General features: G+C 41.7%; 1 protein-coding gene across 11 annotated transcripts in view; it reads left to right on the forward strand.

Annotated features, from left to right (window-relative positions):
• The first annotated feature begins 8,668 nt into the window (after positions 1-8,668).
• myocd (myocardin) overlaps positions 8,669-15,869 on the forward strand; it is a 41,152-nt gene continuing 33,951 nt past the window's right edge. For 8 of the 11 annotated variants that reach the window (XM_077501819.1, XM_077501818.1, XM_077501820.1 and 5 more), the window contains exons 1-3: positions 8,669-8,888; positions 8,978-9,080; positions 9,163-9,330. The gene's annotated coding sequence lies outside the window, so the exon portion shown is untranslated. The remainder of the gene's footprint in view (positions 8,889-8,977; positions 9,081-9,162; positions 9,331-15,869) is intronic. The other 3 variants (XM_077501817.1, XM_077501813.1, XM_077501814.1) reach the window with 3 other exon arrangements.

The following is a 15,869-nucleotide window of genomic DNA, read 5'->3' on the forward strand; positions in this document are numbered from 1 at the left end:
GACGCAGCGGAATACTTGCTCATTTTACCTTCATCTTTGTAAATATGTCATCGAATTCTTACGTTCCGAAGCACCAGATCATGTTTATAAATGCAACCTCGCGTTTGATTTTGGATAGTTGTTGAAAAGCTGCGGTCTGTGTTTACAGGTTGAGCGAGGGGCCGGGCTCCACGATCTGGAGCCTGTACTCTCTTTTTTTTTTTTTTACGACGTGGTCTTGTCTGTCACTTGACAGTCGACTGCTGCTTCGCTATCCTCGCGCTCAGCAAACGGCCCCGTTGGATTTTCCGTTTGAAAAATCCCAGAGGTCGGCGGCATTTGTTGAAGCCAGATGGGGCTTTTCTTATAAACAAGTGCACAGGCAGGATTTACGCGCAACGCGCTGTTCACGAACGACAGCCTGGTTTTTTTTTTTTACCAAAATTTCCTTTGTTGTCAATGTCTTTAGTTCATAGTGGCTCTTACATAACCACGTGGATGGTTAGAAGAAGTGCTTTGGATATTCTTGAAATGGATTCAAAGTGTGTTTAAGTGTATAAAACAAACGTGGTCAAGCCATTTGGTTGATGAACGGAGCAGGGAATCCCCTTTTATCGATCTCTTCTTCATTCACAATCAACAGTGGAAATCTTGGACTAAGCGGCTCATCACTAATTTATTGCAATCCTTGAAAAAGAACAACAAATGGAGCCTGACGTGTACTCGTCTTATGGTGGTCCGCATGTTCCAGATAAAGTGAGAGGCCCAAAAGACAGTCAAGGAAAGATCTGGCCAGATGTGAGCACTCAAAGGAATAATTATGGAGTGAAAGATGAGCAGAAGTGATGAAAAGATTCCGTAAATGTTAGCGGCATCACCTTTGGGTGAAGATATGAAAAATGAAGCCACAGAAGTGCATTGTTATTCACCATGAAAGACAGTGAAATCAAGATAATGAATATCTCCACTCAAATTCTTCATGAATGGAACAATAAACTACGTGTAAGGCTTGTTAGTGCACATCTATAATAGGAAATCCCAGTAACCAAAAGACCACCTTTGGTGTTGTCCCCGCATTTCTTTCTCAACTATGTCAGTGTCAAATAAAAAGTTTGAGATAACCTCAGAAAGTTATGGTCTCATAAATAGCCTTGGTCTCGCTTTATTCTTCATTTATACGGCACATAAAATTGCCATGTTGAGCTACTGACTGGACGACGTCAGCGCTTTGTGGCTCTTGTCGGTCGTCCTGAAAACACAAACGACGAGATTCACTCCCAATTCTCATTTGCACTGAAGGCAGATTTTCGATTATTTTGCTCCTCCAGGTGAGCTTTGATTGGCCGTTGCCTGAGCCCTGAGCAACTGTGATGTCTTCTTCAGTCGAGTCGACAGCAAGTGGCAAAATGGCCGCCCCCTGAGATGGATCAAAATGGCTGCATTTTGCAGGATGACGGCTCCTTGTTGATGACGTGTTGTTGAATCGGCGTGCAAGTGAGCTCACTGCGTGCCGTTTGAAACCTTCAAATGTCACGTGACCCTCGCAAAAGACGATATTGAAGCAAAAAAAAAAAGGAATGTCACCGAGTTCCATCCCATCGTCAATGAATCACAAGCGCAATCTTCAAGTGTGACATCATGCAAATGTATTTGGTGACCACTCGTCTTTGACCGCTATCTTGAGCGAATGCTAATAAAGATAAACATGCCGCTATGTTAAAGATATGCTAAAGTCGTAAACACGGCGCTTCAAGTCGCTTGACTTCATGTCTGTTCACTCCTTACTCTGTGAATCATTCGAGAAAAGGGCCGATACTGTCGCACGCTTGCATGGGGGAATCGATAAGAGGCCGACTGTTAAGTTTTCATCTGGCGGCTCCAAGTGCCACGTGTCTTTGACTTTTTCGGTGTTGTCCTTCTGGTGTGGCCTCAGATAACATCAGACTCGAAGCTGGCTTGTTTCTTTGTTTTTGCACATCCAATACGCATTCTGCGCTCGAGCTTTCATTCAATTGTCTTCAGCCATCGCAACGTTGTCAACAATCAGCCCAGTAAATGATGAGCATCATTTTCGCTCTGCTTTCTTTCCGTTGGAGTCTCTTCGCCGCATCCAGGAGGGGGTTGTCGACATGGTATAAATTGTGCGAGGGGGTCCTATCTGTGGCTGGGTGGGCTTTTAAGCAAGGCCCATCAGTTAAGATTTCATGAAAGCGTTTACTCCTGCTGTTGCACGGAGGAGTCGCGCTCTCCTTTTAACGGACTTTGATTTAATGTTTACTGTTGTCTCCTTTCGGAGCTAAATGGACGTTACTGATGTTTATTTTGCCGTATGACGTTCAAAGTCTTTTTATTCCTTCAAATGCACACCACGAAATCTGCGTGTCAAGATATGGACTGAGTGGATTGCGTATTTTCTTCCTAGAGCAGGCGAGATAATACCAGAAAACACACAGTGAGTTTTGACAGAAACGAACCACGATTGTATTTGCTTCAAATAGACGGCCGCCCGTCATTTTGCCTTTTTCAGGCTTCGACCCGAACAGACGGAGTGATGAAAGCATCACTTCTTACCATTTTATATATATATATAATGTTGGGCAGATTTCCCAACATTTCCAAATGGACGTTTGCTGTGTCTTTTACGCGAGTTGAAAATCAAAGTATTATGGCCTCACACTGTGATGTCCACGCTGCTCTTTTTTCTCTCTGACTCTTTGGAAGCGGCGTTGAGCTGACTGGAGATGAGGAACGACCCTCACGATTGCTATGAAATGCTCCGAGGACCACTCGGACCGTCCTGGAGACGGGCAGCGTGTCGGACACCTGCAGAGGGTCATGCAAACGCTGCACGCATGACAGAGGCGCAAAGCCAAGAAGTCAAGCAGCAGCCACCGTCGACAGACGGGGAGATTGCCTTCATTTTCATTCCAACACGAATCGTTCAAGTGGTTAGGGGACTCCTTCGTCCTGGCCATTGGCAAAGAAATGCTGTCACAAAAGATCCAACACAAATACAATTGTAGTGCACAAATGTTTCTATTCATATCAAGTGATTCACATTTTTGAACTAATTAATCACATAATTGTCTGTAATTGGTCACAATTAATCACGTTTCTCCTTCTGCTTCGAATGAACTAAGTACTAAGTCAACAGCATACATGGTTAAGCTGGAGTATTTCTTTTCAGAGAAATGTGCGTCAACGTACCAATGAAGCCATCTGATGCTCAAATGTCCGAGGGAGGATTCGCAGCCCCAATCAAGCTGTCAGTAATGGAAGCCTGGACGTCAAAGGACCAAGGTGAGACTATCTGAGGGAACCGTGTGAGTTCAGTCTTTATTTTTAGACGGATCCATCCCCAGCGGAGCCCTCCAATAGCGAAAGCAACAGACAGCATTTCCCTAGACTGCAAACTTTTCCATGATGTCATTTGTAGCGCAGGAGCGATCGTAACTGAAGACGCAGACGAACACAAACTGGAATCTCCTCAAATTCCGACGCTCGTTTAATCCGCTCATTCTTCAAATGGCTTCCCAGACAGGAGCGACAAAACATCGCCGGAGGACGACAGATTCCAAACACGCAGTTGATGGACAGCATAACATTGCTTCATTTACAGCAGACAGAAAAACAGGATCGCAACTTTGATCATCTTTTCTCCTGAAAAATGCTCAATTTGCGCTTTAACGGCAAATCAAATACGTAATAAAATGCTTGGATACTGTTATTAGAATTGAGAATCCTCCCACACGTGAATTAACTGCTGGACATTGTTTCTTTTCTTTTTTTAATGTGCATATGCAATTATTCTAACATGATGCAAAAATGAGTACACAACCATGAATATGAATGAATATATTTATTTTAATTAAAAAAAATCCTAATTAACAGGAATTGATACACAAGTCAGTCTAATAACTCATTTGCTCCCAAAAACGTATCAATACGTTCTATTTTAAATGTTTTAATTGTCCCTTAGACGTATTTATACGTTTTTGGTTTTGTTTTTTAATGCATATACAGAAGGCTTTGATGCAGCCTGTCAACTGCAGAGAATGGATGAAGCAATGGTAGTAATGACAAAAATGGCCAGAAGGTGGCAGCAGAGTATAAGAGATCAACCAGGGCAGATTTGTGAATAATGATGAAATGTAGCTATTCTCTAATGCTAATTGCTACAAAATGGAAACAGATAGAAATGTACTTTTTTTCTGATAAAGGAAGAGACTCTAATCTTTCTTTTGGTATGTTTTATGGTTTTATATAGCAATAGAACAGAATATTCTGTGGACCTTGCAAAATCACTCAAAATCTGCTGGGAGTGATGGAAATAATTGTCAAAATCCAGAAAACAGTTCTTGTGTTCAATGAGCAATAAATAAATATAGTTTTTGTTGAACATATAAAGTTTGGGTTTTTCCTGTTTTATAGTTAGTTTTGTTTTTGAAATGTATTTAATTTGGATTTGCTTGACTTTTTCTAGAGATGTCGAATCCAGGTCCAGAAGGTCGTCTCACTTTTGAAAAACGCATATTAGGTTTGGTGAAGAAGCATCTGTGAAAGTGATCGTAAAGGGTTGTTACACCATTGGCAATCATTCTAGGGTGTGCCGCACCTTTTCTCAGCTGGGATTGCAAACAGGGTGACAAACACGACGACACCACATTTAGGAATTAACAATGCTCCACACGCGCAGCCCATACTTTTGCCACTTCACCTCGCTTTAGTAAGCGCACCACCGAATGTCCGTCCGTCCATCCGTCCGTCCGTCCGTCCGTCCGTCCGTCCGTCCGTCCATCCATCCGTCCATCCCCCTCATGTGTCCACATGATGGCATCATTAGCACAAGTTTGACATGAGAGGAGTTGGAGCTGCTGCCCCTTCTTTGAAAAACTTTTTTTCCAGTTGCTTGTGTGCAGGGCTTGATTTTGAACATCTCAATGAAATGAAGGAAAAACTGGCTCGAGATGACAAATATGCTTTGCTACTGGAGGTGTGAATGAGTTTAAAGAGGCGAGGCAAGTTTATGTCGCACATTTCATACAAAATGTGCTTCACACAACCCAAAGAATAACATGTAAAAGCATTAAGAACCAGGACAATTGAAGGTATTCATTGAGCAAAGGGAACAAAAGTATGTTGACAACATTTAAGCGCATTTGCTACCAAAACCTTTCAAGACATTTTGAAACAAAGACAAGAAATAAAAAGTAAGTCCTGGTCTCTTGAGATCTCCCTAATCTGTTGGAATTTAGAGATTTCTGGTCTTGGTTAAAATTCTGGTCTTGTAAGTGCTGGATTTCACGTTGATTCATCTTTCTTTCCTTGATCTTTCCTCTGGTCTCCTGACCTTCGGAACGTCACGACTCTGCTGAGACTGTGAAGTGTCCGGTTAAGGGTGAAGCGCAATGCGATTTTTATTAGGTTTCAGGTTTCACATTATTCCGCACATACGAATCTTATGTTAAATCTGTTGACTTTATTATCTCTGGCTTACAATCAGCATGAAACCTCAACAGGAAAACAAATTCCAGCATTGTTATGTTCTGAGCAACAAGTGAAATATGTATTCAAACACTCTTAATTCATCCATGAAATGACTCACTTATTCATTCACCATTCTGGTTCCAATCAAGAGCAAACTGCATATAAATGTGCTTTTTCCAGCTTTGAAAAATTCCATCTGCCAAGTGTTGTCCACCTATCTGGAATATGCAACTCATATAAATATAGAACATGGATGCAGCGCTCGTGTCGACTGCAAGCAACGGCCCAGAAATGAAATGTTGCTGTATTTGCTTTCGAGTTGATGAATCTTCATGGGTGTTCTGCTCCTGTCTTTCGTAAGAAGATGATGTCATTATCCAGAGTGTCAAGGATGCTCGGACATGAACATAACATAACATAACATAACATAACATGAAGCGGCTCTCCCTGAGTCACAAACACCAACCAGAGCGCTCGCTACTTTTCACTGCATCTTTGCAGTGAGTGTGACAGAAATAACGAACCATTGCTACGTTTTCTGGACATGAAGTGACATGAATAGAATAAAAATAACTAATCACCTTGGGGAGAATGATGTTGATGTTGATGCTTATAAATGAAGTTCTAGCGACGTTCCTGTTTTTGGAAAGAGGACGGGACGCACTTAAACGTTGCGTGATTGTCATTAATATGCCCCGTTGAGCACGGACAAATGTAATATCGAGGGAATTATGGGCTCAGTCCAGAAGCTCCGATTCAAAGATTTCATTCTTTGGAAGGGTCTTCATGAGGACAATTAAAGGAAAGAGTGTCACCGCGGTTATGACAAGCCTCCGGGAGTTCACAAAACATTCATGCAAACAAAAACATGTTTCCACTCTCAACAATAAGTACAGTATCAAGGATCAATGCCAGCAAGTCTCCGAACTTCTTGATCAGCTCTTTGCCCTGAAAGAGAAAAAGCACGGAGGATTATCTCTCCAAAAGCTCCGGAAAAGATGAGGTCACCGACACCGAGCTATATTTAGAGAGCTTGAACGACGGCATATTAAACAAAAGGCTTCTAAAATTCAATTAAGAAAGCGCTCGACCACAATGACCCGAAAAGAACCCAGCGTTATTGTAAAACAAAAGCTCTGCCGCCGTGCCGTGCCGCCGTGCCGCCTCACATGTGCTTTGGAAACGCCACTTGTTAAAACCGCAGCTTGTGAGATTAATGAAGACTTTCTTTTTCCAGGTGTTGTATTGTGGATACAAGAGCTTTGGGCCGTGAATTGGGACCAAGACCAGAAATCCTCACGGTAGAAAGGAAAACAGTAACACAATATGCGGCCCTGATCCGGCTCACGACTGGAGATGCCGGAGTGGGCGCGCATTCCGCAAAGAAAAGCGGGAACGGACGATCAGTGGCAGATATCGATCGGGGGCGTGTCAACACCCTTTGCGCGAATGGAGGAAATATTTCAACGTCCAAAGTTTCGTGTCACTTCCCGTTTATTTAACACGGCAGCAAATGGAGACTGTGGCACATGGGAGAAAAACCAATCAGAATTCATGATAATACGATGATGTCATCATCAGTAGACGCAGGCTGAAAGTCGTCTTGGCGACCTTTCTTTGACTCGGACGCATTTTTATGCAAATTTCCCCCCAATATTGGGTAACAAATTGGAGTGACAACAGTAAAATTGGAAAAACCTTTACAAAAATACAGAGGGATGAAGAATGAGACTTTGAAACTGAATACACTCTGAAGTCGACTGAGCTCATTCTCTGGTCAGGTGAAATCAAGGATTCGAAAGACATAAAAAACAATCGCCGGCCAATAAAAATGTCTTGATTCTATCATTTTTGGAAAATCCCATTTAGAGGTGACAACATCTGTAATCCATGCGTAACATTATATCAGTACGTAACTCTTGAGAGATGACCTGTAATCAATACATATTCATTATCTTAACTTGAAATACGTGTGAACTCGTAGTGAGGCATATAATAGAGGGCACATGCAGACAAACAAGCGTTCGCACTTCCATTCACACCGATGGACAATTCAGAGTCTTCCAGGAACTATTTTTCACGTGAGAAAACGCTTCAAGCAAGAGAAGAAGAACGCAAACTCTTCACAGGGAGGCCAGAGACCAAATCAAATGCTTCTCTTGGTTTTGTTTTGTTTGTTTTTTTAAAAAGACGTTGCATTATCATCATTGCAAAGCAGGGATGTATCGATACCCAAACTTCACGATACCAGATCACAATTTGAAGGTCACAATACGATAATTATTTAATATAAGGTAGCATATGACAGTTTGGGTTTTGTGTCATGTGTTTGCTTTGTTTTTGTTTCTGTTTGTGCTTCCTGGTCTGGTTCTCGTTAACCTTGTCCACCTGCGTGTGTCTTCCTTTCCCAGTGTATCGACCAATCAGCTTCCCCTGCCACTTGTGTCTCGTCATTGTCAATTAGTGTGTGTATTTAGTACGTCACCTGTTGTCCGTTCACTTCTTGTTGGTTCATTGTTGTTGTTTTGCTGCCATTTTTTTTTGTGTCCTTGTTCTTGCCCGGTTTCTCGTGCCTCCGAGTCCTGCCTTTTGTGTTTACAATGAGTCATTTTATTCCCTGCTTTGTATCTTATGTTGCACTTTGTTTTGAGCTCAATTCAGACTTCTTTAAGAGCACCTCTGCCACGCCTGCTTTGGGTCCACCATCTGCGACACCTCCAGCTGACAGTTTGGGTCCAACCATTCTGGTTTGAGGAGACTGCGTTTTTAGTCCAATTCAATTGAATAGCCTAATAATTCATTTTATTAACTTGAATTTTCCTGAAATATTGACACATTATTTTGAAAGGATTTTTGCATGGATGCTACTTTTTCGATTAATTTTCAAATCGTGCGTACCCCTGGAATGCCTTCACGAACCCACATTTGAGAACTTACTCTAATGTGGGGAAAAAAAGGCCAAACCTCTTTTTAGAGAGCAGTAACGAGACTATTTTTGCCAAGTCAAAGTACACAAAGTGAGAGTAAACGAAAAAGTCATTAGTAAAATGTAATGTAGCACTCTATTTTTGTTGCTGTTGTGATTTCTATTGTAAAGTTCACCTTGTTATTTCATTGCCTTGTAGAGAAGAGTTGATGCTGAACTGTGATACTGTGATTTCCCATTTGAGCGGGACCTTGAACGCCTCAGTGACGTGTTTTTCTTTCGTGTGTGCATTCATTTGAGTTATATCGATGGACAGTCAATCAGAGTAACGTGGGGAATGATTATCAGCCAATCAGATGACTGTTGGGGTGGAACCTAAAAGAACGAGAGGGAAAGGAAAGTACGAGGGAGAAAAAGGAGAATTACGAGAGTGACACGGAGAAAGGACGAGAGATACCGTTTGCGTTTACAGTTAAGTGTTACTGGTTCAACTAAGGTAATTGCCTTGCTTTTGACCATTGATTTTACTTATCGAGAGAATCTGTCGTGTGAAAGTAATGTCCGTTAATTGTGCTGCGTCATTAGCTCAAACGAAGTTCTGCTATTAGCAGTTAGCTGCTGCTTAGCTCAACGTGGAAACAAGCTGAAGTGCGTGTGCGGGAAAGAGTGTTTCCCAACAAGCTTCTGAGTGAGTATGAAACCAGGAAAGGTGAATTCATGGACGTTTGAAAGACAGTGACTTTATGAAGGCTTGTGAATCTTGTTGATAGTGTGCTTCGGGATAAAGTGCTTCGTGACGCTGCTAGAAGTGCTCAGGACTTGTCGTTGACCGGGAGGCCTACTCTTCCGCCTGTGGACCACGCAAGGATTTCCGTGGCTAAGCTAACACGCTGCTCTGCCGGAGGTTTGAATTTCGTTGCTTGGATCTGAAGGAATCTGTGAGTACTAGTATCTTTTCCTCGTGGATTACAAATGAGCTCCCAGTGAGTGTCACAGCAACTTCTACAGAACCGAATTGAGTGAGGGGCTACATACAGGAAGTATTTGTAGATGCTGCTTCCTACCATTGCCAATGTGAAAACAATTGACCTCAATCAGAGCACAATTTGCTCCTTTGGATTTCTCTTCGGACTTTTTCGGTGATGATATCATGGATCAAAAATCAATGATGTCACGGTATCACTGAAAATCACACGTCCAGTCATTACCGATGAACAATTCGGTTCTTTATAGTGCAAGCAATACAAAAGCATCTTTCTTGCTTTTCATTTTGAAAAAATTTGAATAAGAATTACATGTTAAACGAATTCAAATCATTTATTTTCAGTCTACAACTCCCGTTTTCCATTATTACACTTGTGTTGAAATTCAACTTTTGACCTTTCAATCCAAAAAATGCAACACATTCTTTTTTAACTGCAATCACAGATCATAAAAAATATCATATAAAAGCCTTTCTGCTCGGGTTTTATGGCGCTCTTGGTGGTATAAGCTACAACGTGGACGTTTGAAAGAAATCCGTAGATGAGCCAAGTCCAATCGGTCCTGCTTCGAATAAGCATGTACACAATGCATGCGAGGTGGGTGAAATCATTCGCTGCTCCGTTGCGTTGAATTTTGTCAGCCGTTCCACTAATGAATCCAAATCATTCCTTTTTACGGGGTTTTTTTTTGTCAAAAGTGGGAGAAAGTTGGAACCATATGGTCATTGGAATGGGAGACACCTGCTTGTGATTAGGGCCGTGCGGCAAATAATGCACACGCAAACACGTTCACCTGGGAAACACACAACAAAGGAACAAGAAGCACATATACTGTATTATTATTATTTTTGGTTTAATGTTGCGAGACAAAAACACTTGCGAGAAATACACGTAGCTCGCTCGCATGTTTGTGTCAAGTGTTCAAAATGCCTTCGTTGGAAGAACTCGTTAAATTATACATGACTTTATACGTCCAATTAGATTGTCGGTGGGCTTTCAAATGTGTCGGCAGATATGAACCATATCATATGAAGCATTCGCACTTTGAAGAATATCGTATTTAGGAGAGTGAGGCCGCAACATATTATTGGCAAGAAATTTGACTTCTGTCATGGAAGCTGAACGTTTTCATGCCCATATTTGTAATCCGACGACGTGACAGCCCAAACATCCAAGAGAAGTACAAGCAGGATGCCTTCATTGTGCCCACCATGTGAAAATCCCCTTGGACTACTTTGATTCTGACCTTTGGATTCTTGTTGTTCATTCAAATGTGGAAGAGCCAATCCATGAAATGTTGCCTCCTAAACGCCGTCCATCCCATAGGCCAAGTATAACATGGCAGCGAGGGTGATATTTTGAGAGTTTTCGCCTCCATACCAGAAGCTATGGGAATCAGCTTCAACAAAAATAACTTTGATATTGCGATCGCACTCGAGCCGATTGCGCGTCGATGCTATCAGGGATCAATGTAGATGTTCTTCAATTAACGCTCAGGACAGCAATCCGGTCTGATCGTTTTCTGTTTATGTACGTTGTCCTTCATTTTCAGAAGACCTTGGAAATTTCATTAAAATGAAGACGAGCTCCGACAGGTATCTGGCTTTTGATCCACTGTTTGCTTTGGTTTGACAGACGGCTGTCCGACGATACTAAGACACGCGCTACTTGGCTTTACTGTGAAATTAGAAACGGCAAAGTCCCGCTGAAGGAATGTTTTGCATCGAAAAAAGACAAGAGTAGTTTTGATCTTATTTACTTATTTAGTATACTGATTTCAAACTATCTCCAAGGTCATGTAATGGAAACTTTGGAAATCCAGTAACGAGATCCCAATATACGTACCCTAATACAAAGTTTATGTAAATACTGTTGTACCAATATCTCCTACAATTCAATACAGCAGCTAATGAGATCCAATTTTGGGCTTATGTACGAATGATTGTGTTTACTGTATGCCTATTTTCACGACAGAGCATTTTTCTACATGTCATTTTCCATCCCCTACTTTCCTGTCCGCCTGGTATGCGAGCCAGCGGCCAGCGTGATCTCTGACCTGCGGAGTCAACGGCAGAGCTTTCCGGCGTTTCAGACTCGCGTCGTGTTCCCGTCTGTAAACGACAGGAATGATAAGGGTCGCCGTTGAGCGCGTTCCCAACCCTGAGCAGCCAAATCCAGCCATTTATTCCAACCAGTCACGAGATGAGCACTCAGTAGTGTACACACTTCCAGCAAGAATTGGAAGAATTGTCCAGTAGATGATCTTCCGTCAGCGCTTTCCCTCTGACAAGCCATCAGAGCGAGAGTCTTGTTTATCTGACAAATTGCGACCTGAGGCATGTTGAGAAGCCCAAACATTTCCAAGGAACAACGGGTGAAGAGAGATTGCAAGCTGGTGTCAAGTATGCAAAGTGCCACTGCAGTTCTCGCCAGTGCATGTGAGGTGTCTCCCCACACGTAAGTCACCAGAGTGACTCTTGTAGCACAACGGAGGAAGGAGTAAATTGTCAGAGCCAATGAACCACAACATCAATATGCAATGTAAAGGCACAACAAAGATAAGAACTAGAATAAGTGCAATTTCTGGAGAAATTGCGTGGGAATGCTTATGGAGTCGATTGAAAGATACGTGATGTGGAAAATTAGCAAGGTTTAATTGAAGTTCAAAGATAAATGAATAAGAGGAAAACTTGAACTGCAATCTGTCTAAGGTGGGATTTAATCATTTCGGAGGAATTATCCATTTCCCGAAAACCATAGCTAGTCGCTATCAAACCATCCAATATACTGAAATGTGGTCCAAGCGGGGTTTGAACTCACATTCTCCATGGGGGAAGAAACTGCTCTAACGACTGACGTCAATTAAACGCAAAAAAACAAATCAAAAAACGTAACTCCAACTAACTTGGAAAAGATATGCTGTAATGTGCATACCAAATCAATAGGTGGCACTATAGCCAGAAGGGTTTTTTTTTGTTTGTTTGCTTTTGTTTTTTTTCCAAGGCAAGGGTTAACAAATTTTAACTTGGGCTAACACAATGGTAAAGTCATAATTAAATGTAATATTTGTGGGCTCCAGGTGGAGGAGTGGAACCGTCACTTACCTTCGATGCCGCTTGGCGTGGGTTCGCTTCTCCGCCTGGGAGACCATGTAGCTTACATGATGTGAGTGAGTGAGTGATAAAAAAAAAAAAGTTAATGTTTCTATGAACAGAACAGTTTTATTCCATAAATGTTACAGTATATATTCAAATGATAAACAAGGACACAATTTCAACACAAAAAAAATCTTAATTTGTAATCTAAAAGTAAAGCTGATGTAAGGGTTCATTCCAAGTAGTATTTCCAATCTAGCCAGACATGTTTGTCTAAATAAATGCCATTTTTTTCCCCCCTAAACGAAACCAACAGACACTATGAAAGTTTGAACCAGTCCCACACATATTATTATAATGGAAAGTGCTGCCAAGATGTGATTTCAGTACAAGGGTGGACGTGAGCTTCTTAAAGAACAATTGCAAACATGGGCTGAGTGCGAACATTTCTGTGCGGTGGAGGACACTGCGGGCTTGTCACAATCGCCCCTTCCGTGCCGTTTACGCTCTCCCCCTCGTCGTCCTCGCCAGTGTGGAGTCTGAGTTGTTTGGCCTGCGATGGTGGCGCGATTCCACAACTCCGGCAGCCAGTGACATCATTTGCGTGCCTGTGGAAAGTGACACCTCTGGTCACTGTGACACGCCGTTTCCGTGTTCACGCTACCAATCGGAGTTGGTGGCCGTCAGAATATGTGTGAGATGAAGTGAACGGGAGAAAATACTGTACATTACAAGTGCGATGACAGGTCATTGATCCTTTTTCAGAGCAATGTTGCCACTTAAAACTCTCGATTCCAGAATAGAACGTGTCTATTCCGGAAGGCCAACCTAAGAACAAATGTGTGTTTGAAACTGTGTGACATTGAACATAATTTGTGATGGCACCGCTGTCGTTTCAGGAGAGTCTTTAGACACTGTTCCAAACATTTTGGACACTGTGACCGTACACAGGGTAATAATAATCAAGGCTCAGCAAAGAAAGAAAGAAAGGTCAGACGTAACTTTTTTTAGGATCAGAGTCCTGAAGCTCGGCGTGTCATTTTCTGTACTGACACGTCATAAAAAGTGATAACGTCAGACATAGCGTATACGATCATTTACAATGCAGTTGTTCTGAAATGATTATGTTGTTTCGTTCCATCAAAAATATTTTAAATTCCACATCCGACAGATTAGGTAATGAGCTATTCTCCCGTCACATCCTATAAATTCCTAAACATGAAGCCGAGTAAAAAGATCATTGTTGTGAGAATGTCACACGCAAGTGGGCCGAATTCCTAAACTTGTCGATGAAATCTCAACTACGGTCCTTTAAAACAAGCTTTGCCAAGCCAAGCCGCAAAGCTTGGCCTGTTTCTCTTCAAGCTCAAGTCTATGGTACATAACTTTCATTCTTCAATATTCTTGAATGTGATTATTTAGAATAAGAAACTTATGTTGGTTATGATTTAAGCCAAGATGGCAAAAAACTCAAAGCTTGAACTATACAAGTATACAGCGCATATGGGTGCTGCCTAATAGTGTCCATTTTGTTAACGAAAACTAGATAAATACATTTTCATCATCATACATTTTTCAACGGACGAAAACTCGACTGGATTAGACTAAAACTCAATTAATAAACAATAACTGGGACTAAATCAGTCTGCATTTTCGTCAACTGATTAAGACGAGATGGAAATGTATCTCTCTTAATAAAGACTGGACTAAAATCTATGGACATTTTAGTTCACAAACAGAAATGATGATTTTGTAAAATCCTGCCTCTGATAACACAGTGACACAACGCAACGAAATATTAATGCAAAAGCTATAGGCTAACGTTCAAATAATGTTCATGTGATCGCTAACTAATGCTAGCTAACTTACTAGCTTGTAGCCGTAATTGTGTGTGAAGCTGTTTTAAACCAAAAAGATGACGGAAAACTTGATGTGAAGTAGTTTTAGATTAGATGGAAATGTTTAATATTATACGTTAACAACAAAAATGTAAAAGGGTGAAATGATTGTCCTGACTAAAACTAGACTAAAGTGTTGACAGTTTCTGTTGACTAAAATTAGCCGAATAAAATTACGTCTTTTGGACTAAAATAATGACTAAAATGATCAACTTATAGTCGACTAAAAGGTGACTAAATAAAAATGGGATGATGTTGATAAAAATGAAGTGTTATTGAAATTGGATGAAAACAGGAGATTAAATTTAAAAATGGCTGATAAAATCAACGCTACTGCCAAACATGGTTTTCTCCACGAATTTTGGCTTCCTCCCACTCTCAAACAACAAGCATGCTAGGCTCATGAAAGATTCTAAATCAGAGATGGATAACTGGCAGCTGGCCCATGCCAGCACTCGGAGTTGCCCTCGTTTAAGTTTTGAAAATAGAAATGTTTACAGTCGGTGAGCAGTTTTGCGTTGTGTTCACCCCTCCAATCTTGTGCATCAAAGAGAAAGCAGATAAGCACAAACACCAAATGAGGTCAACAAATGCTGTTTTTTCCATTTAAAATAAGAAGCATGTTAGATCACCACATTTAAAACAAACTCTTTCTAGATGAAAAATTTCAACCTAAGTCACCGCTAAAACACATCTCAAAAGTACACAGTGTTTTGTTTTGTTTTGTTTTGTTTTTCAAACGAACCGTTAACAGTTTGTTTGAACTACATGAGGAGTTACTAAACACTGAGTGCTATTGGTGCACTCTCAATCATAACATACACTATGTAAACGGAAAGAAAACAAAAAGTCATTTAGAGAATGCAGAAGCTCAGAACAACATCATTTAGCGTACCCAAGGTGTCAAAAGCTGCCGCGTCTATGAACCTTTGTTGTTTTAAATCGGGCAAAATGACCTCTCATCACAAAAATAACGCGGCACGTTCCCAAATACTGAATCGTTGGCTTTTAGCATGACCATGATGTGATTTCTTACTGACAAGTTGCACAAGTCAGGCCTCTCGCCATGCGCCCTGAACGGCGATAGCCCGTGAAGCCATGTTTGCTTTGAATGTGGAATGGTCACAAAATGAATGCAAGCCAGCGCTGATAAGACGCGCTCCCCTCGGGGTGACCATGCAAACACGCATGTGCGCTCAAACACGCATACGCACGCACACTCGGTCCTATAAATAAGTCGTTGGTCTCGAAGGGTCAAGTGGAGTCCAGTCCGGCAGATAGCAGCCCTGTACTCAGGAATCGGTCTGTCGCCCCTGGCAACCTGCGGCTCTGTTCTCGATCTGTCAGCCACCTCCGACGCTGTACCCAGATCAGATGACGGCAACATTTCGCAACCGGCCAGGTGTCGGCATCTGTCGAAAGCGAGCACGTTTCTACCTTCGGGGGAAGGGGGGGTTTTATGGGGGCTGTGGGGAGGGGAATACCAACAACAACATGGCTC

Source organism: Festucalex cinctus, chromosome 17, assembly GCF_051991245.1.
Source record: "Festucalex cinctus isolate MCC-2025b chromosome 17, RoL_Fcin_1.0, whole genome shotgun sequence".
Lineage (NCBI taxonomy): Eukaryota > Metazoa > Chordata > Actinopteri > Syngnathiformes > Syngnathidae > Festucalex > Festucalex cinctus.